The sequence below is a fragment of the Poecilia mexicana genome, unplaced genomic scaffold (genome assembly GCF_051168715.1).
Source record: "Poecilia mexicana isolate PSO_F unplaced genomic scaffold, ASM5116871v1 scaffold_7, whole genome shotgun sequence".
Taxonomy (NCBI): Eukaryota; Metazoa; Chordata; class Actinopteri; order Cyprinodontiformes; family Poeciliidae; genus Poecilia; species Poecilia mexicana.
The window spans coordinates 25,411,891-25,433,968 of record NW_028263376.1 but is presented as its reverse complement, the minus strand read 5'-3'; the positions used below and the strand labels follow the sequence as shown (position 1 = coordinate 25,433,968).

At 38.5% G+C, this 22,078-nt stretch overlaps 1 long non-coding RNA gene across 1 annotated transcript; it reads left to right on the top strand.

The window, feature by feature from the left end:
- Window positions 1–8,287: 8,287 nt before the first annotated feature.
- Window positions 8,288–20,083, top strand: LOC106907421 (uncharacterized). The gene is made up of 3 exons (XR_001415594.2): window positions 8,288–8,478; window positions 9,840–9,936; window positions 19,403–20,083. It is a non-coding gene; the product is annotated as an uncharacterized LOC106907421 (long non-coding RNA).
- Window positions 20,084–22,078: the final 1,995 nt, after the last annotated feature.

Sequence of the window (22,078 nt, the reverse complement as noted above, 5' to 3'; positions counted from 1 at the left end):
GCCATGGGACAGGCGACGGCGAATTGGCTGTATTCACACGTTCAAACGGCGTAAGCATAAACACACACATGATAAACACGACACGCACAATGCATACCGGCGGTCACGCGGAGGGCAAAGCTTTTGGTGTTACCTCCGATGGAGTGGATCCATTGGTGGTTTGCTTTGAGGACCGCAGATATGTTTAAATGGAAATGATTCTGAGCAGCCGAAGCAAACCCAAGACCACCCACATGGCCAGTGACCACAACAAGACACTACTAAGGCAAGCTGGGAAAACACACACACAGTATTTTTACTAAAATCCCACTGAATCGCTCGATGTATGCTGGCCATGAAACTCATTGTCTCCATATGTTTTGTTTTGTTTTTTTCTTTTAAAGAAGAAAAAGTGACAGAAAATGGTTTTGTATCATTTTCTGACAATGACAGAAAAGCATTTGATCTTTATTTTTATGATAGTAATTTCTTGTACACAATCATGAGTCAAATGAGCTTTTCTGTCTTCACCACAACAGAGTGAGTATTTTTCACATACTGTGATCATCAGCACCACCCCTTCCACTTTAGTCACCACTTTCCACACCCTTTTTTTTTTAATCTTTTTCTCTTCAAGCTTTGACCACACGCTCACTGGGTGCACTGGTGATAATGAGCAGACTCCTCAGCTACATTACCCACACATGCATATGCCCACATGCTCCCACATTGGAGACGAAAACCAAACCAAACCAAAGCCCAAAGACAAATTTGTTCCTGTGAGTGCCAGGAGACACATTTCTGCCAAGGCTGAAAGGTGCCAGCTGAAAACATACACTCTCAATACACACGTACATGTACAAAGAATTAGTCGACTACCCCATGCTGTGATCGGAAAAAGAGCTTTCAGTATTTGGGGACCTCTTGGTGAGCCAGAGGTATTGACAGCCAGATGTATTAATACTCAGTCTGTATGTGTTTGTGTTTGTGTGTGTCCGTTTGTAGGTGTGTGCATATGCGTGTATATGTGTGAAATGTAAATGTGTGGGTGCTGCTGGGATAAGCAGAGATACCCTATCTCGTTCTTTTTGAGATCTGATTAGGACTAGCAAAGACTGTAATTTGCGGAGAGAAGTCACCATCATGCAGACAAAACCTATTTTCTGCTGCAGCCACAAACTGAAAACCGAATCAGAACAACATATATTTATGTATTTAGCTGTATTTTGTGTGGAACAAATTGCAATCGGAGCTTGTCTAGAAAACTAGCCTTAAGCCTCTCTAGAACCTCGTTTGCTCCCACATGGTAGTCCTCAGCAGTGGCCTAAAGGGGCAAACACAAAAGCTTCCTTAAATAGCAAATAGTCAAATGTAGATTGCTAACTTAGCTCTGCTGCTTAGATGCATGCATAATGTTTTTGTGAAGACCAGCTGAACAAAATGGACAGTCAGAAAGGAAGGACAGAATAGTAAGGTGAGGATTAGAGATCAGATAGGCAACAGAACAAAAGGACACACTTACTGCCAGAGAGTAGGTGGCCTCACGACACCATGACACTAAAGGCTGGCTTTGACCCACAATTTGATTGGAAAGTCATGAAAAGTATTCTGAGCACTTCATTAAGACCCACTTGGTTGCCTTGGATAGAGGAGCAATCGATGAGCTGGAGGTTATTGGGGGTATATGGCACCACACCGGCTGCTTCAAATCCCGCTGTGCAGAAAAAGGTTGAATTTTGATGTTATAACAGATGTGGTGTTGCTACACCTTCTGCAGGACTATGTGTTTCCAATTGCGTCGGTTTGTGAAGCTCAGTTTGTATTTTAAATACCAGCATTTTCCATTAATAACCACAAGCCGTCTAGGATCTGGGAAAACAAGGAGTTTCAGACCATCGAACTGTAACACCGCGTTGCACTTGACAGCGAGGGGCTGCTGTACTCCGGCCCTGGTTGTGTTTGCATTGAGCAGAGTGCCACATCGAAGTGGGTACAGATCATCATATCAAAAATTAATCCATTTCCTTAGAGACTGTGGATCACATTTTTGTTCCTCGTTGCCTTGTCTATCTCCTTCTGTACCCACTTGTCAGCGAGGGAGTTGGAAAAAACAAACTCCGCTTTGCCTAAATCAATCAAAAAGAAAAGTATAATCTGAGTTTCATGTGTGAGCTGGACTTGCGTTTGGTGTAGCTGAACCACTGCAGCAGATCGACATAATTTTGATCAAGATCAAAACCCTAACGCATTTGATTAAGACCAAGCAGGTGCACATGATTTAAGGGCTATGATTTAATTTTATTGTTAATTTATTACTGGAGCCACTGTCAGTGTTTTTTGTTACCGCAGAGAAAAAGTTACATTTATTAATTTATGAACTCAATATTCGGCTTGTTGAACATTAATTAAATCAAATGAGAATGAAATACAATGGACTGGCGACCTGTCCATGGTCTACCCCTCCTCTCGCCCACTGACTGCTGGAGAAAGGTACCACCCCTCCTCATGACTCTGCAGGAATAAATGTGTTAGATAATGGATGGATGGGTGAAAATTAAATGCAAATAAGTATCACTATTATCAATTATAAATTGATGGGTAGTCAGTCTAATGCAACCTTTGACTGAGAGATATGGAATATGGCTCATCTCTGTATCCAGCCCCACGACCAATTAACCTATCAAAAGCTGACTTCAAACCAGCCTCATCTCCTGAATGGAACTTCAGCTCTTGGAATGCCAGGGCTTGGACTGGGCCCTGACGGCTAAAGCTAAGACGCCCAGCTCGGGTTTGAAACGAGGCCAGGCCAGGCTGGGCCCTGAAATGCATAACAGTCTTAGGTTACATGGCAAATGTAATGGGATCTCCATTTTCCAAAAAGCTCCACTCGTGTTATTTTTATTTTTATTTTATTTTATTTTTTTTAAGTCTCGGGGATCATCAAGATCAAATGTGAGTCAGACCATCGGGTTGTTTTAGGTCAGCATTGAGTTAGGCCTTGAAATTCTCCCACGGGGACTGTTTTTGCCCAGTCCCTTTCTTACCATTAATTCACAAGCCTAGTCTGAAAGTAAGTGAATGTTGTTCTTTAGGTGTTGCAGGTTATTTTGTGATCTCCAAGATGAGTCAAAGAAATTCTCTTGGAATGGTTCTGGTAGGTTTGCCGCTCCTGGGAAGGTTAAGACTCTTCCTTGTATTCTCTATTTTTGGATTAGGATTCTGTTCAGCAGAGTCCCAAAATCTGGAAGTAGCTTTGTTACCCTTTTTGCTCTAATTGTCCTGTGTCATGTGAAATATATTTTAAAAGTACACAACTTTTCATCCTTGAAGGTATTCACAGAACCACTTTATTGATATTTTAAAATCCATATCTGAAATTGTTAAAATGTAGGTGTGAAAATTTGACGGTGAAGTGAATGTTTTCAAATTTGTTAGGATACTTGCTAAGTGTTGCTAACGGGCTAATAAATGTAGAAATGAGTATATGCCAGCTATTAAGTTGTCAGAGGGCTTCACAGGTTTTCACAGTCAGTTTATTATTTAAAGAGTTGAAGTTTTACACAGCAAAGGGTGTGTGTGCAATGTTTTTGTGTGTGAGCACTCTTTATGCAAGAGCAACAGAGCCACTTGATGTAGTTGATTTTAAGCTATGATGTTTTTGGACTGAGGTAGGCAGTAGGGCCTCATCCAGTTGGTAACGGGTCATTTTGAAGCTCAAGTAAACCCCCCGGTATCTTTGTACCCTGCTTGAATTTTTCCTATCCTGTCCAAATACAATCATTGCAAAAAAAAATGTATTCTTTATAAATTTGCTTCAAGATTTCTTTGGGCACAATCAGTGCCTCTAACTTTGCAATAGTAATATGCCAGAGTATTAGGATAAGCATCTGAGGTTGCATTATAGCAGATGAAGTTATGACTGATGGAATTAGACTCAGGGGAAAAGAGACAGTTCATGTCCTAACAACTCGAAAAAAAAAACATAGATGTGAGGGTGTCAAACACACGTTTGGCTGCATTATTCTTTTCTTAACCAGGCTCTGGGATTTCAACACCCTTATTTTGCATAGCAGAACAGTGAAAGTGTGGCTAACGTTTCAACCACAAACCCTGACAGGAAAATTATTTCAACAGTGTGACATTCATATGCCCCATTGTCCCCCACTTACCTCCTCTCCCTCCCTGAACTCATCCGTTATGACCCTCTTGACCATAAGGACATCCAAGTGCTCACTCTTAAACCCGCCCACAGCCGTTTCACATCCTCACTACTAGCCGTCATTGAGTACTCGTACTCTGCATACGTGTGCATGTTCCTACATTGTTTATTTTTTTTGTGCATCTACATCTCCTGCTCTCTCTCTCAGCCTAACTTTTAGAGGGTATGACATCACGACGGAGAAATCTTGGGCACTGATGTATGTTTTGTGGTTGAGGCGAGCAGGGCGGGAACATCGTCTGTTTGCAGTCAGAGAAAGTCCTGGGGAGTCTTTTGATTAGGGTGCTAATTTGTATGACTCTTGCAGTCCCACAGTAACAGAATAGGCCATGTTGTGATTAAAAATAATCAGAAATGTAATATATACTGTACATGATCTCGTCATAGCTCAAAGGTGTGTGCGTGCGTGTGTTGGTGTGTGCGTGCGTGTTCGTATAGTTGCATGTCTGCGAGTGAAGATGTGTGTACTTGTGATTTATATCGCTTATTAGTGGGTGTATAAAGAGTTTTCCCAATGAGCTGTGTAATCCAAAAATCCTGTGGCGCATCATAATTAGGAGCGGAAATAAGAAACTCACACACAATCAGATCTGTCAAAAAAAGTGAAACAGCACAAAAAGATGAGGTTATTTGAGATAGACGATTGGGAAACATCAACAATGCAGCGAAAAGTAGAAGCGAGGCTCAAAAATTGAGAAGCACGGGTAAACCCATGTTAAAAGAATGTTAAGATCACAATGTTTCATTTTTGTACGGTTTTAAGTTTACTTGAAACAGTCCTTAAGATATGCCACCAGGTTTTTTCCCCACATTTTCTAGAAGAGCCCAGATGAGCACTTCACTTGAACTTCCGAACTTTATTGCCTCCCCCTCTCACTGTGTGTTATTTCATTCACTTTTCACTGGACCTTATTTCCTCCCAGGGGTGTTTTTTTCCTCCACTCCTTTTGTCAAACATATTTGTCCACGTTCTAACTGAGCTGTAGTTTTCATTTATACAGTTATTTAAGAGTTTAGTGTCTACGATTTTCACTTTAACTTTTCATTATGGACAAGTGGAATATTTAATACCATCACCACAAACTGATCATTAGTAGATAAAGCTTTTAGAGGTTTGCATATCATACCTTTTCTTTCTTCCCCCCTTCTCACCTTTTATTATGATTGTGAAACATATTTATTTTGACCTTTTCATTATGATACATACCATTCCTGCTATGTTTTATGTAGCTTCTATTAATCAAATAGATTTTTCTTTTATGAGGATTCTTTCTTTTCTGTGTTCTTTTTGTGAGTTTGGGAGGACGTCTTTCCTTTTGCATTTTATTCTGAGTAATCCACTATATTTTTTTTAACATAAACTTTGTTCAAGGGAGTGGGGGCAGTGCTGTAGGTTCAGTGAGATTTTGATGGCATATTTCTATAAAACTATATGTGTATATGTTGATAGGAGAACCTTCTCTGAACTTTGAACTTAAAAGTATTTGGTGTTGCATGATTGTGAATTACAACTGGAAATAATGTTGAGATCAAACACATTTGTTTTCCTGGCCATTATGCTAAATGTTACATGTTGCATAACCTAACTTACTAAACACAGACCCTTCTGGAAGTACGTCCTCCATCGTAAAACATGGAAGTGGCACCATCAAATGATGCAAATGCTTTTCTTCTAACCTGGTGGACACCTCTTGAGACTGGGATGGAGCTCCACCTTCCAGACAAGCCCAACCCTAGACCCTACTATGACCTATATTGACCTCTCTGTTAATCAAAGTGTTGTTTATGCAGAGTTCCCAGGATGGAAACTAAACATGGTTAGCCAACATGCTCCTCAGTTCTGGGATAGCCTTCCTGAAAACCTGAAATGTGCACAAAGGACAAAGACTATTGTTGTTTACTGAAACATTACACTTAAATGTTGCTTTATCAGTTTCTTTTTTCTTTTCTAAGGTATTTTTAAAATCATTTTTATCTTTCCTTGCTTTTTATTTAATGCTTACATTTTTGTATTTTTATAATTTAATGTCATTCTTTATGTTCCCATAGTCACTTTGAATTACTTTCTGTGCAGTGCTATACAAATAACCTTGCCTTGCATTTGCTATGAAAGTGGAGTTTATAATTTACGACAAAAATAGTTTAGGGGTAAAAGTTTGCAAGAAGCAAATACTACCGTCAAAATGGTTTCAGATGTTTGAAACTACATTTATTTTTAAAACAAGAAAATGAATTAATCTTTTTTTTTTTTTTTTTTTTTTTTTTTGCACCATGATTCAAACCATACTTCCAAACTACTGAAGTCGTGATGTGAAGGTGTTCGGCCAGCATCCAAAGTTGACAAAATAAACTTTCTTCACATCCATCTATCTTTTCCAGTGGAGCAAAGGACTTGAGTATACCACAACATTTTATTTAACAACTACAATGTATTGTGTTTGACTATTTCTTTTTCTTTTCAGTAGTGAACACAAAATGCATAGATAAATCATTAATTCTGATATTAGAATTAATATCAGATGCTAGTTGTGAAATTGAATGAAAACAAACTGGCAAAAAATGATTTTGCACTTAACAATGCAGACTTGGATGCGTTGAACCTGTTGAGATGTGGTCTTTTAAATGAATCATTCTCGCTGAATGAAAATGAAAAACATGGAACACATTTCCACTCGGTTATAAGGTTTCTTTCACCATTAGGAGATTTAGTTGTTTTTATTTAATACATTTGGGTTGGCTCGAGATATTTTATTAGGACTGAGTTTCAGTTTCCATGGGCCGATTGAGCTAATGTCACATGTCGAATAAAACAGCATTGCCTTCCCAGGTTTATTCAGCAGCCATGCTTAATTTGCTGTATATCAGTTTCCAATGAGTGGTACACTATTAAACTAAAGTATTTGTTAAAGCAACATATTTTTGTAAGATGAATTTTACCTAAGAAATGGGACATACATTACAATAAATCAAGGCTTGAAAAAAGAGAAGAAAGTAAGGAGTTTGAGCTGCAATCCAGGCTTCACTTTGTAGTGGAATTAAAAAGATAGAAAACAAGATTTGTACCGTGCCTACACAAACAGGTAAGGTTTAGAACAGAAGTTACCACTGACACTGATGACTGCACAGAAGATACCAACGATGTTGTGCTGGTTAATATTTTAGGGAACATTATCTAGTGCTCAAAAAATGTGTTTTTTGTTATAGCATATTTTAATCAAAGGTCAAACCCAGTATTATTTCCATAACACGAATATAAATACCACAAATAAAAAATGAACATCAGTGCAGAGAGATGAAAATTTGTCTTCAAAGATTTTTACTTTACACCAGCTCTGTCAGGAGTAGTGGCCCAAAATTCCTGCAAACTGCTAAGAGAAGCTTGTAAAAGGGTTTCCCAAAATGCTTGACCTAAGTCATACAGCTTAAAAGTTAATGCCTCTAAATACTAAGGAAACATATGTAAACCTCTGAATGTAACAACAGGAATAAAATAGTTTCTCTTAAAAAATCTTTTACAATTATAGAATACAGAAGTAAAGAAAAACAGCAACAAAAGCCCCCTAAAAACTACTCCATTTCTTTCATTATGAGTGAGTATACATTTTTCCAAATCCCACAGTCACTGCTCGTATAAATCAGTGTGGGAAATTGACTTCTATTTTCTATATATATGCTGTCCAGGGCTGGATGTGAAATTAAGACCAACTCTGTCTGCTTTAAATTATGTTTATACACCACTGATTTGTGATGAGTGCCAAGGACTTGCAGAGTATGCGAAGTATATCACAAGAATGAATTAAACTAGAGTTTTTGGAGCCTTTAAGTATTTCCTTGGGTGTCCTCCAGTGTTCAAATATAAATTATATCCCTGGATGAATTTGAGTTTGAGTGAAACTAGGCACAGATTACTTGTTTGGTGGTTTCCATTTTTTCCACCCTTTTTTCAGACCTTACTCAAACCTTACTGGAAGTAATGGAAATAATATCAGGTGGGCCAGATAATTTAGTTGTACCAGGCGTGAGAAGATACGTCCTCTTCTGTGTTTGATCTCATCAGAATTTAGATTGGCAGGTTTGAATTGGCTGATGTAGTGGTCAGATCCCCCAGCAGGGGGAGTCTAGCGCTTGGTGAAGAGCACCGGAACTTCCTCCTCAGATAATATTACACGCTGAAGCAGAAGTTACGTGTCTGGCTCTTTCGTTCAAATATTCCTCTTCTTCAGGTGTGAATTTATATATAAACAGACCTGTAAATTACTTTATTAACGTTTGGGAAGCATGTGAGTATATTTTTGACACTATGTATGTTGACAAACTCCGTTGTTAGCTTTGTTGTTAGCACCGTTGTTAGCTATTATACTGTTTCAAGTTTGGTATAATGTATAGACGTGTCTGACTCTTTGATTAAAATATTCCCCTTCTTCAGGGCTTTTACAAAACTGTATTTCTTTTAGTGTAGTTTTGATATCCTGAACTTTCAATTTTGCATTTTTGATTTAGTTGTGGAAACTTGCAAATAATTTACAGTTTGCAAAATATTTTTTTCCATTAATGCTTTGCACTTTAAGCTATTTAGGAAATAACTCTTTTTAACAACCCCCCCCCCACAAAAAAACAAAACAAAACAAAAAAAACCCATTACTTTTAAAATTAAGAGAAAATTGTTTCATGAATCGATTTTCACAAGTAAGCAACAGTCCATGCCCAGACTTCAAATATTCAAATTTGATAAACAATAAATTTAAATTTGAGTTGTGATAGAAATGGGTAAAGACTTTGGAAACAATCTAAAAATTTCGCTCACTTCAAATATTTGTCCTGCCAAATGCAAAAGTTGTGATTTAAATTTTAAAGAATGTTCAAATGTTCAACAATTTTCATCATTGTCCTGTAAATGATGGACAATAAACCAGTAAAGTCTTAGTATGTGACCAGGTGGTCAGTGAATGGGAGCGCAAAGGCAAATTTCCCAGAACTCCAAAGACCGTTGATGTAAGTTATATTTTCATGAACTACAAAGACCCAGAAAGAAAGTAACACTCCCTGAACATTTGGAATGAAGAAATCACATCAAACAGAAATTAAATGCTGTGGATTCCCCCAGAGGATCAGCTAAAGTTCAAAGAGTTCTATTGTAAATTATAATTCAACCAAATTGAGGAACAATTACAGAGTTTAATGTTACACCCCATATGTTTTTTCTGGACATCTACCCACAATGGTAAAGTACTGCCTCTGACAGTTCCAAGCGATCTATAGGCTGGTGTAGGGTTTTTCTCAAACAAAACAGTATCTACCATCCCATCTAGATACTGGTTAATCTTCTTAAAGTTTAGGCATTAGAATAGATGCGATCAAATAGAAAGTAGATCCCAATGATGTGTCAAATTACCAAAGCACGAGTTATTGTATAAGTGTCCTATTCAATTACTGGTGCTTTTAAGGATAAAAGCTAAATATTTAAGCTGTCGTCAGTCACCTTTTTCTCATAATGTTAGTTCAGAGATGTAGGTAGATACTTCTTTTACAAAGCAGAATTCATTTCCCCTCATTTTTGGGGGTCATGGGAGTTGTCTCATTTATTTTTTATTGTACAACGATTGAAAAAAGATTAACATGAAGTTCTCCTTGCCACCCACAGGGAAATTATCCATAACCAACTTCAACTGACCTCAACTGAGATGCTGTAAATGGATTTATGTTTTCCCTCTGCGCATATGCTGCTTGAAGCAAACCAGGTGAAGTTTCATAGAAATTTGTAAGACTACATGCGTGATCCTTTCTAATTTTTACTCATTGACAGACTGCATTTTAATTATTCTCAAAGTAATCACGTTCAATTTTGAGTCTTTTAAACTGTGCTTTTCATTTCACCATGTAGGAAGAAAAGAATTTGAAATGCAAATTAAACCTTAATAGAAAACCCCAACTTCCTGAGTGTATCTGTGTGTTGGGGGAGTGTGCATGCTTACATCCCTTACAGCCCAAAACGCTCAGGGGAATACTCGTATATAACCACAAAGAGGAAGATATCTAGGTCTCCCTTCTGTGTTTGTACCGTTCCTCCCTCTCTCAATGCTTTACATCACTAATGGAAAAACGGTAAACTATGTGAATGAAGTAAAAGATGTTGCATTTTGACTTTTGCATTACAGGAATACACATGATGGTTGCGTGGAGAAAGTACATGTTTGTAACTTTTGCTTTGAAAGAAAGTTTGGCAATATGAAACTGTGACAGTAAAAAAAAAAAAAAAAAAAAATCAGTGGGCTAGTGTGTGTGCAGTAGCTGAAGTTAGCACACAGTCTTTCCAGAGTTGCAGTGCAGAGGGACACTGTCTAAAAGGAATGCCAGTCTTTTAAAACCCTTCGGGTGAAGACTTAGGAACCACGGTCTGACTGAAAACACCTGCGTCTTATGGAGGGCAGTGTACAGAGAGCTTCAACATCCTGATCCAATATACACATCGATGAATGTTCGCTTTCACGCAAACATGCTTTCACACACACACACACACACACATGCGTGCACGCACACACACACACACACACACCCACACACACACACACACATCCTTATACTTCTATACAAACTGAGAACTTCGGATTGGCTTTCACACACACATGCGTGCACACACATACACGCACACACGCGTGCACACACACACACACACACACACACACACACACACAAGCGTGCACACACACACACACACATCCTTATACTTCTATACAAACTGAGAACTTCGGATTGGCTTCCATTCAATTTAGTAACTACATCTATGTCTAACCTTAACTAAAAACTTAATTCAGACCATACATTTAAATAAAAATACAAAAAAGAAGTGAGAATCACGAAAATGTCCTCACTTTCCACCAATGAGCTCCTTTTGTCAGGAAAAATGCTGAAAGTGGCCCTCTATATGTAGTTTATACAAGTATACACACACACACACACACACACAAATGTAAATAAAAGCCGTTTGCGGGCGCACACGGTGCAATGCAGAAATGACTGCATATATAACCTGTGTCATCTTTTCCATGGCTGAGTAATCCTTGCACACATAAGTAATATTTTTATCTTCTACTCCAGCAGGTAAAGTGCAGTGAAATACTATACATGCATTACAGACATGGACTGGATCCAAAAATGCTCTACAGTCCTAAATAAACTTTCCTTCTGCTCGTTTTCAGACATCCAGGTTAAAAAAAAAATACCCTCTTCTACAGACAGTGAGTTATTTGTGCAGGTCTGTGGCGTGTCTGCAGGTTTGTGTTGGACTGTGGCTGGGATGGGCGACTGGTTTTACTGGTCTACCTATGTTCACCCGAAGCACGAGAAAGGACAAAGTGAGTGGTACAGCATGATCGCACTTAGTGGGGCCAATTTTTCTCAGCACACCTGCATTTGGCGCCTTGAAGGAAACTTTGATTTAAGGATACGTTTCTATTGATTGCAGTCTGTGTCTCATCAACTCTTGTGTGGTCCCTCTAAATCACCTTGTATATTTGTTTAAAACATAAATGCATAAATTCTAGTTGTATTTGCTGGAGGTTGTCACCGTCAAATGTGGTTTTATGTAACGGGTACAAAAAAAGGAGGAACAGTGGAATACCTTTTTTTAAATTAATTGTCAAATTAGCCTGGCCTTGGGGTTGATGGCAATTCAACTTTATGAATCAGGTTAACATGCTGCCCTAGTTAGTGTTGGCCTGGTTTTACTTGGCAGACAGCACAGTACAGTGCTCCAGGAGACATTAGGACCCAAAGCCCGAGTGATAAGTTGATCTGGAATCAGCACGCTCACACCAGAACAACAATGTTAATACTTTGGCATCATGTCCATGCGCACATCTTTAACATGTTCTTTCACTGGACAAACCAAGAGAAAATGGTGGACAGATTAATGGTCTCAGTTTTGTTTCTGGCTGCTCTTTCCATGAACAAGAAAACCAGATTTGTCTCTGTTGACATCCAAAAAGTAAGCTTGAGAAAGCCAAGTATAAGAGACATACGGGTTGTATGACAGTAAAGTACATAAAGAGTGAAAAGTGAGGCGCTGTGAAGAGTGGGAAGACAACGAAGAAAACATTGGCACCAAATTTTCTATTGCCTTGGGGCTGAATATATTTTGTCTTTGTTGTACATTTGAGCTACATAGTCAGAAAGTTTTTTTTTAGTTGTATTTGTGGATTTCCCCCTCCAATGTGAGAAAATTTAATTTGCCTTTTCTTGTATTTCTTGTAGATGTCACTGTTAATTATTTCAGAAAGAAATACAGGATTATGGAAACACATGTTTTGCATAATGATGCATTTTATGCATTATACCACATGCAGTGTAGTTTCAAAGAGGTAAAAAAATGCAACATTGTCATATTATACTGTCTTTATCCTTGATTACTGTGAAATTAGGCTCCATTTGGGCATATTAGATGAGGTAAAAAATATGAAATGTAAGAATAATGCATGTTCAGAGCCTTGTAAACGCTTCCTGTTTCCTTTCACATAAGAGCCCCAAACCTGTATGTATTCAGTATTGCATACTTGCAAAGTGGAAGGAAATTGATTCATGGTCTCATTTTGTTTTTCACAAATCAAAATCTATAAGGTGTTATGCAATTAGTGCCAAGGAAAAGTATTTGCCCTTACACATTTCTTGTGATTTAGCCTTTTTGTAATACTTTTGTTTCTCATCATTAAATTTTAAAAGACAATAAAACTAAACTGAGTAAATAGAAAATACAAACCAGCCTCAGCCTAACAGCTGGCTGTGCCACATGTTTGTGATAAATGTTAATGAGCGTTTTACATTGCAGGGGAATAATTTGTGAACATTCCTTTTGTCCTGCTGCCTAACCCACGGGCGTACGCATGAGGTTGCAAACTGTAGGCCTGACATTCTCCTTTTGAGGTTTTCTGGTAGAGAGTACATTTCACAAATCCAGTCAGTCATTTACATCATTTAAATCCTAAAATGGGAGAAAAACCTATTTTAGACATGAATTTTGTGTGTTGAGAAGGATGTCAAGTCCATTGGTTTGACGGTATCATTGTGCCTTCTGCTTCTGTTAGCGTTGCGTGCTAACTTTTAGCTGGTGGGTGTAATAACATCATTGGGATGCATTCATTTGAACGTGTGGTTCTTCAGGTTCGTCATCTTCATTCTCCCGCTCAGACTGTGGCTCCGACATGTAAGGTTGGATGGACAAGTCCTCCATTGTTGACATCTATAAAAATCTTTGGAATAAAAAGTTTCTCTGCTGGTAGATAATTGTATCACTGCTATCAAACTACAAAAATGGCCAATTGGGGAGTCTGTGGAGCTACAATAACCAGAAATTCAGACCAAAAGATTACAGTTCTACAACTTTATGTAGACCATAAGTGAATAATTTACCTGTGAAAAGGAAATATTTAAAAGCATCTTATATCCACTTTAAATCATGATATTTCTAAGCATCATAGTATCTCCAGACCAACACACTGCCACTACCATGTTTGATTCTCATGATGTTGTTATGAAATGCTGCCTAAAGCCGCCCACCTACTTGGCGTACTGTGAATTTTTAGTCAGCTGTGCGTACTGTCCATGAACGTACTGATTTCCTACATTTCTGGAGACAAATTTCTTCATTTCCCACAATCCCACATAGCTCAACACAGTTCCTCATATTTACCCAGGGTCTGAGCTATTTCCTCCCACAAACGTTTTGTTTTTTGAAAATTCTTATTATGTAAAGTCTTCCGTCAGACGCTCTTCAAAATGTGACTCCGTTATCCACAAGGTGGCCCTGACCCTCAGCCTTACCAGCTTGGTATTGCATACAAAACAGTTAGATTTGTACACTTTTTGCTGTGAGTACCACACAGGGTATGAGTATATTGTAGCAAAAATGTACCCGTGTGTTGGGTTCATGTTGAGTGGTAGAAAACTTTAGCCTTTTGCTGTCGTTTGTCACTCCCCATGTGACGAGCCCACGACAATGCACAACGCTGCAAAGAATGCGTTTGCATTCCTTTCTGGATTTGTCTGCAAAACCCAAAGGGACCGCATATCTGAGTGTAAGAACAACCAAAGCTGGACATCTCATTAACCCTGACACCACAGCCAATCATTACTGTTGCATGTAAGTCGGAGTGTGCAGTGTATATGTGGACACAAATTTGCACACATCACTAGCTGAGTGCCAGAATCCATTCATCAGGCCTTCATAGCTGGGCCCTGTCAACCTCCAGCCCCAGGCCTGTAGGCCTTAAGCCAGGGGCTTGAGTTCTGGGCTTCTCGCCAGTCTGTCATGGTGCTGGGCTGCGGTCCAGCCTTCCATCAGCTTTGATGTGAGCTGGCTCGCCAAATGGCTAAGGAAGGGTGGCCCCTCAGAACAGGAGTTACACAGCGAGCTGAGCAGGTCAGTCAGCTACCAGATGCAGCTAGAATGTGCTCACACATGAATGCGCACACCAAAAGTAGATGTGTCAAGTTGTTGGATTTGTTTGATCGTGTAGTTTTGGTTTTAAACTTGTTTTTATTCGTTAAATTGAAGCTTGAAATTGTTCTGTATTCTAGAATGATTAAGAGGTTTTAACTGTTTGATTTGGAGGCTTTATATATCTTAGCCCAATTAGCATGGCAATAAATACCCTTTTTTATTGCTCCACATGCTGAGCTATAATTTGTCAAATTTTCATCATCTGAGGACTGGAATAGTGTTTTATGGTGCTGGAAGCCTGAAAGATGGATTGCAATGAAGGGAAAACTAGCAAAGGCAAAAAACTTTTAAATTACTGTGTTTCAAACAAGCATGCCTTTGAATTTGACAAAGTCAAGCCCATTCTCACCGGCATCACACAATTGGAAGAATGCATAAAAAACGTTACATTTTCAATCCTAAATCACCATTGCACAAGACTGTCAACTTGTTGTGTAATATAATTATTTTTTTCTTCAGTTGGAACGACATTCATGTTGTGAAAACGGCCAAGAATTATACAAGAGCCTCTGCTAATTTTCAATCAATAGGATGTTGTCATACTGACAGCATCATGTAGATCAAACGTGATCTACATGAGATTAGGAAAAACATGTAGATCTAATCTGAGTGACATTTAGGCAGATGGAAAAAAAAATATTTTACAAAATGCAGGACAGGATTATAACCTTCTGTTTCTGTATACTGATCTGTTCTACTTCGTTTTAGTCTTTCGACATTTGACGTCAATAGTTCTTCATCAAAGGGAACATTAACTTGACTGAGAACTAAGACTATTCTTATAAAGTTAAACAATAGACACACGGTTTCATGGAAGTAAGATTCTTTCATTCCAGGAAATTTCCCAGGAGCTGTCTTTCTCTTAAACATCTCATTTCATTAAGTGCTTTTCAATGAGAGTGCTAACTAGCCTAGCGTATGTGGTTTGTGACATGTAGGGATGAACGGGTAGTGGCTCTCAGTTTTAAGTCTACATGCTTGGTCTGATAATATGATCCATAAATGTTATAACACGACATGACTAATTATTCTGCAACATTCTGAAATTAATGTTTATAAACCCTGGCTTAATGGTAAATCTTCAAGCACTACCTAATCATTGTCACTCAGTCTATTTTAAACACACTAATAGTCACGTCGTTTATAATTATTTCAGCAGTTCATTATATTCGGCATGGATTCCAAGCCTGTAGCAGATGGAATGCTTTTTCATTGCTCTGGTTGTTATTTTTCTGGCCGTCATAGTATCCGTATTTGTCTTAGTGAGGGAGGAAGGGGATGGGTGTGTAAAAAATATTAACTATCAGCCGCGATGACTGCTGTTAGCGGTCACAATCCTTCTGCAGCTGGAATTTCGACACTGTTGCTGATAGGCTTCATTAATTATGTTCCATCAGCTAATTTCATCACAGTCTGTTTCTGTTTTTGCTGTTTTCTCTGTTGAAACTCTTTACTTCAGCTGTGCATGACCTGGATGTGGCTTATTTGGACCTCACTCTTATTCCCTTTCAAAATAAACACAGCTGTTCCATCCGATTTCTAAGGGGAAGAAATTTAAAGTGGGAATTTTATAAATGAACAGTTCCACTTAATATTTATTGCCTTAGAAACCATCAAGAGACAACAGGTCTTTGATTGAGGAACTGTTTAATTTTGCTCAGGCTAAACAAAAGTTCAACAACTTTTTCCAGTTTCAGCTGCCAGTTCTTCTTAACCTATGCATGGAAGAATGTATTTCTTAGAACGAATAGTATTGATGAACTATCACTATTATACAGAATCACTTGCTAGAATAAAGAATTCAAACAACTTTGAATTAAGACTTAACAGTTTCCATGGTGGCAGTACTTCATAAACTTCATCACATTCATCTAAGGCTGAGGAAAGCAACGTACTACGTTTAATGTAGCACAAAATGTATTTTGTAAGATGTTTCAATACATTAACATCTATTGTTCCAATGAACAATACAAGAGAAACCTCAGTTACTGTGATGCTGTTGTTTGACCGTAACAGGGCGGAGCTGGGCTGATGTCTGAGTAACCTCAGGAGCCCACTTTAGTGTAATCCACGAAGGCTTAGCTGGCTGACAGGATCACTCAGCTACTGGTTCTGACCTGGTATTTAGCTCCCTGTGGGGGAGTACATGGAGACACACACAACATGACCGGAGCTAGAGGAAGAGGGAGAAGGCCTAACGGCAAACCATAAACAAGTACGCCTGTCCTGCGCTGCTTGTAAACATGTCTTATCGCGTGATGAATCGCATGCACTCCGAGAGGAAGCCATAATGCAAGCATGCGATGACAGCGGGGAGAGTATGCAACCTGCATCGACTCGACAACAAGGTGGATGTCTGAGTAGAGCAGTGACACAAATGCTCTAGTCCATATGTATGAGATTAAAACCGAATAACAAATGTTTATCTTTCTTAAGTATGTTTTGTGAACTAAATAGAAAAAGCTTCCCCAAAAAAAAAAAAAAACCCTTCAAAACTGGCCACGCTGACCAAATAACATATTGTATTAATTAACCGTCACATGAAGGTGAATATGTTCACATCTGAGGGCGATGAAATCAAGATGTGCCATGGTGGACTTTACTGCACAATTCGTGAGTAGTTAATCTTCAAGATTTTCTTGTCAATTCAGGTTATTTCTTCAGATGTCCTCTATTATTCTTGCTTGCGACTGTGTTTCAATCTAAAAACTTACAGCACTCCCAGCGGGGCATGGGATTAAAACCTAGTTGAGGAGCCATGATGACAATTTAAACCAAGACAACTGAAACTTTGACAGGGTGGGGGGGGGGGGTGAAAATGAGATTACTTATTTTGGAGCTGGTAATGATTTCCTCATTCAGATCCTGTCACTCTATATACAAACACACACACACACACACACACACACACACACACACAAACCTCAGCCATGCACGTTGAGAAATTTTGACCTCTATGTATAACCCTTCTATTTTCGGGAGAGCTCTGAACCCTTTGCAACAACTTGTGGTGGGTGTGGTTTCCGGGGGAGGACCCTGAGATAGAACTGACACTAACAGAAACGGGAATTCTGCGGCCCCAGCTCGGTTCTCTGATCCAGTCCAGACTCTTTGTGACGACACAGTGATGTGCCCTGCCTTCGTTCTCTCTCTACAACGCACAACCACAAACTCAAATAGCCTTAAATGCAGCCCTGTGGAGCGCTGGATTTTTGGCCCACCTATTGTTTTAAAATGAATGCTGGGAAGTGGAACATGCTCTGCTTTGGCTTAGGAAGGTGAGCTTTGCCAGACAGCTGCTATGACGGCACATTTTTAATACATTGGGAAATTTGAATACGTGTTAGAAAAGTTGTGTGATTCTTTTTTTTTTATGTTCAAAGTAGCAGTACAGTAGGTGTTTTTTGGCATTGACAGTTTTATTGGAGTCATAATGTCATGTAGTGGCCTGCAGTGGGATAAAATCACTCATATATACCTGACTCCAGCATTCCTCTGGCCCTCATGTGGCATGGCGGAAAAAAGCGGGATAGACCGTAGTACAAACTGAGGTTTTGTTTCACGGTTGGTAAAATAGGGTATGAATGCATTACATCAATATGTTCAATCCAGGACATTGTGGTATAGAAGTTCAGCATTTTCCATTTGAGGTAAAGAGTGGAGAAAATGAGCTATTTTTGAATTGTCAAAGCAGAGAGCTACAGATCTTTAGTTGAGATTGTCTTATTGTAACCAGCTGCTCTCTTTTAGACAAGCACAACTTGTCATGAATAACTCCTGGGGAACCAATGAAGAATGCAAATGCAGAATATAGCAAAGCAAATGGATTAATTTAGGAAGCCTGAGTTCCCCCTGCCCCCCTTGTTCTCTGCACAGTCAAAATCATCTATTCGCAAAAACAAAAGCAAACGTACATTCAGATGCAATCTTGAATTTCAGTCAGAATACACACAACTTTTGGGTTCCTTAAATTTGAATCCATTCTGCATAAGTTGCTGCTGATTTTTCTAATTTTTTCATCACAAGAAACAATTCAAATGTGAATATTTCAATGGAATGAACACTTTGAGTTTGGGGAACTTCAAAGTAGAGCTACTTTGAGGTGGTGTGCGCATTTGAATAGGATGTCCCCTAGGTTTTAAGGCATGTTCTACTGGAAGGAGATCCTGGTTAAGACCCAGAACATGCTGGAGGGATGATATATCCTGTCTGACTTTGGGATCCTATGGGATGCCCCAGAATTACTGAGGAGACGCTTGTATAGTGTTCCTTCTTGGATCTGTTGACCTCATCTCAGACAAGCAGATAATAAATTGAATTGTAATTACAAATGTGCATTTTTGGTCACATAAAACATCTGTTTGATCAACTTTGGTAAGTTATTTTAGCCTAAATGCATTGAATGAGTGCATGTCACCACAGTGTCTGGTTGTGAAGTCAATGGCATTACCCTGGACAGTAATTTATTTTGCTTGGTTCTGTACATCATTTTGTGTTACATTTGTTGTGTATGAAAAGTGAGGAGAAATGTTTGATTGATTGACTGTCTGTCTGACTAAATTATGTTTTTTCCCCAACTCACATATGTCTTTTAATACATAAATGCTGGCTTTTAGCCTATATCACATTATTATAAGACTCTGAAATGTTTACAAGATCACGAGGAAACTCTAACTGGATCATTTTTGATAGTGTTTTTTTTTTCTTTACAGCTTTACAGCTCTGCCTTCATCAGCATTTTTGTGAAATGCTCTGAAGATGGGGAACTCATAAACATGTGATTCCAGCTTCCACACACCACATTTCAAAGTGTCCTTGGACAATATTCTGAATCCCATGTCATCACCAAATCGGTGTGTGACTGGGTGATTTTGACTTGTATTGTAAAAGTGCTTTGAGTTGTCAGTAAGGATAGAATAGCACTATGTAAATGTGGTCCATTTAGTTGCTTTAATAAAGTCTTGTATTTCTCGTGTATTCTTCTGTGAAACGAGAAGCTGAAGCTTTGTGAGGTTGTTCAAATCATCGTTGTGCAAGTATCAGACTTTAAGAATATTTAAAATATTCGGATGCTGGCAGAAAATACTGTCAGATATTTTGTTTTGATTACTTCAAGTTTTTCTTTTATTCTGTTAGATTATGACCATCAAGTGTTAGAATAAAGTAATAAACATGAATTCAGATAGTACTAATTATGAAAATGAGCTTAATTTGTGTAATAATCGAGCAATAACTAGTTATGTTGATTAAGATTAGATAACTATCGAACATACATCTTTAATGGGTGGATCGTTATATTTAAATTTGGAAAAGTCATGTCTCCTCTACATTCAATGAAGGTGTGAAACCATTACTTCTGATTCAATATTAAATGCATTTTTGTCCTAAATGTAGACGGTGTCCAATTTTCCTTATAAAATAAGGCATGTGTGACTTAGATTGCTTTATTTTTGTGTCAATACAGAAAATGTACATAAAGTGTGATGCATACAAATGTCTTGTGTAAACTATAATTGAGGCTAGAAAGTGCACTCTAAATCATACCTCATTACTATCATTGCTATCTTAACATAGCCAAAAGAAAGTCATGGAGGAGAGATGTATAAATATGAATAGTCACCCACATCAGCTATCAAACTTACAGAAAAGGGGTTTGGTTGAGAAAGGACCGTCAAAATCAAACATCTAAGGATGTTATTTGAAAGTATAACTGCCTCTTATGTCTTCCATCATACCTGTGGTTTTCAGCCCCGTTCTCCCCTCCTGATGTATCAACCAGCTATGCACCTGAGTTTCTGACTCAGAAACTATGCTGTAAACTTCTAACTATGCAGCCAGAGTGATGGGTTGCTGGTATTAAGTCACTCTTGAGGTCCCATAGCATGACCTAGCATGCATGAAGAAAGGCAAATCAAAAATATAGCATGATTTCATAGCTGAAACTCAGCAGTTGACAGAAGGTTAAAGTATCAAAGATCCCTTGTTGTGCTAGTTCCACTGCCTTTTTTTTTTTTTAAATCAGTTTATTCCTTCAGTCTCCATTTTTGACTTTTTAGTTTATCTGGAGCCGGTCAGAACCAAAACGTTTTACAAAGTTCACAGAAAGGGGTGCAAATACATCTCTAAAGTCGAACACAGAACCAACTGAAAGGTTCACATATGGGATGTTCTGAAGTCTGTATCACTTTACATGTGTAAATATTAGTCAATGTCAAAAGTGTTTACACTGAAATGATAGTCTAAAGCTCCAATTTTCACTCAAAGCACTTTCTACCTTCAGCTCATTGACCCCCCCTCTTTTGCTTGGGGCCCGATCTTCTCTCACGCTTTCCGCGTCTGTACATCACCAGCTGCCTCTGACAAGGTCCAGTCATCCAGACATCCCAATTTTCCTGTATGGAAAATCCCCCTCTTATTCTCCTGACACAGTGTGATTAATCATCCCATTAACCCATCCACTGTCACTGGATTGTTGAGGAGCACTTATAACACAACCCCTACCATCCCTTGGGAGACATCTAATCTTCAGGCCATCTTCCAAGAGTTCTCAAGGAAAAAAATCTTGTCTTTGTACGCTCCACACCTAAAACAACTATCATTCACGTTGAGCTTTATTGTCCGTCACAAAATGCTGTGAGTCAAGAGACTCTTAATTCACAACAGAGAAACTTCAGCATAGCTTCAGATTCGAGAGGACAAAAAAGAACTTATTAGCAATTTAAGCACATTTAAGTAAGATCATCTTACACTAAGTCAGTCAAAGGATAATGACAAATGCTGGGCTATGTGAAGTAATGTCTTGGAGTAAGTCAATGATCTGCTGGAAAACCCTTTCAAATTGGTATGACTGAGACTTGCTTGCAGAAGTAAACAGTTTTGAATCCTCTTGTCCCTTTAAAAAAAAAAATTAAAGACCATTTCACATTTTTATAGGATCCAATAACCTATTTAAAAAGATAGTTTATTCCACAAAGATTGCATCTTGGTTCACAAAGGGGTCAAATGATTAAAATCTATTGTGATGATACGATACTAGGGCTGATATCAGACAATACAGAGCCTAAACTTTAAGTTTATTGGAATTTTTGTGTTACACCAGCTTTGTATTCAAAAGGAAAAGGAAAGGAATAGAAAGTCATCCACCCATTGTCTACATCTGCTTAATCAATGTCGGGTCAGGGTTTTCGTTAGGAATTTTCTATCTTCAGTGGTCAGTGGGTCAGAGGCAGAGTGTGGCCAAGACAGGCCATCAGTCAATCAATCTGCCACACACGGACACATGAGACATTATCCAGACCTTAATCCAATAAATAATCCAATGCTGTTCACTAACTCTCTTTGAGTTTGAGCTATTTTGCAAAGAGCAATCTGTAAACATGTCAGTCTCC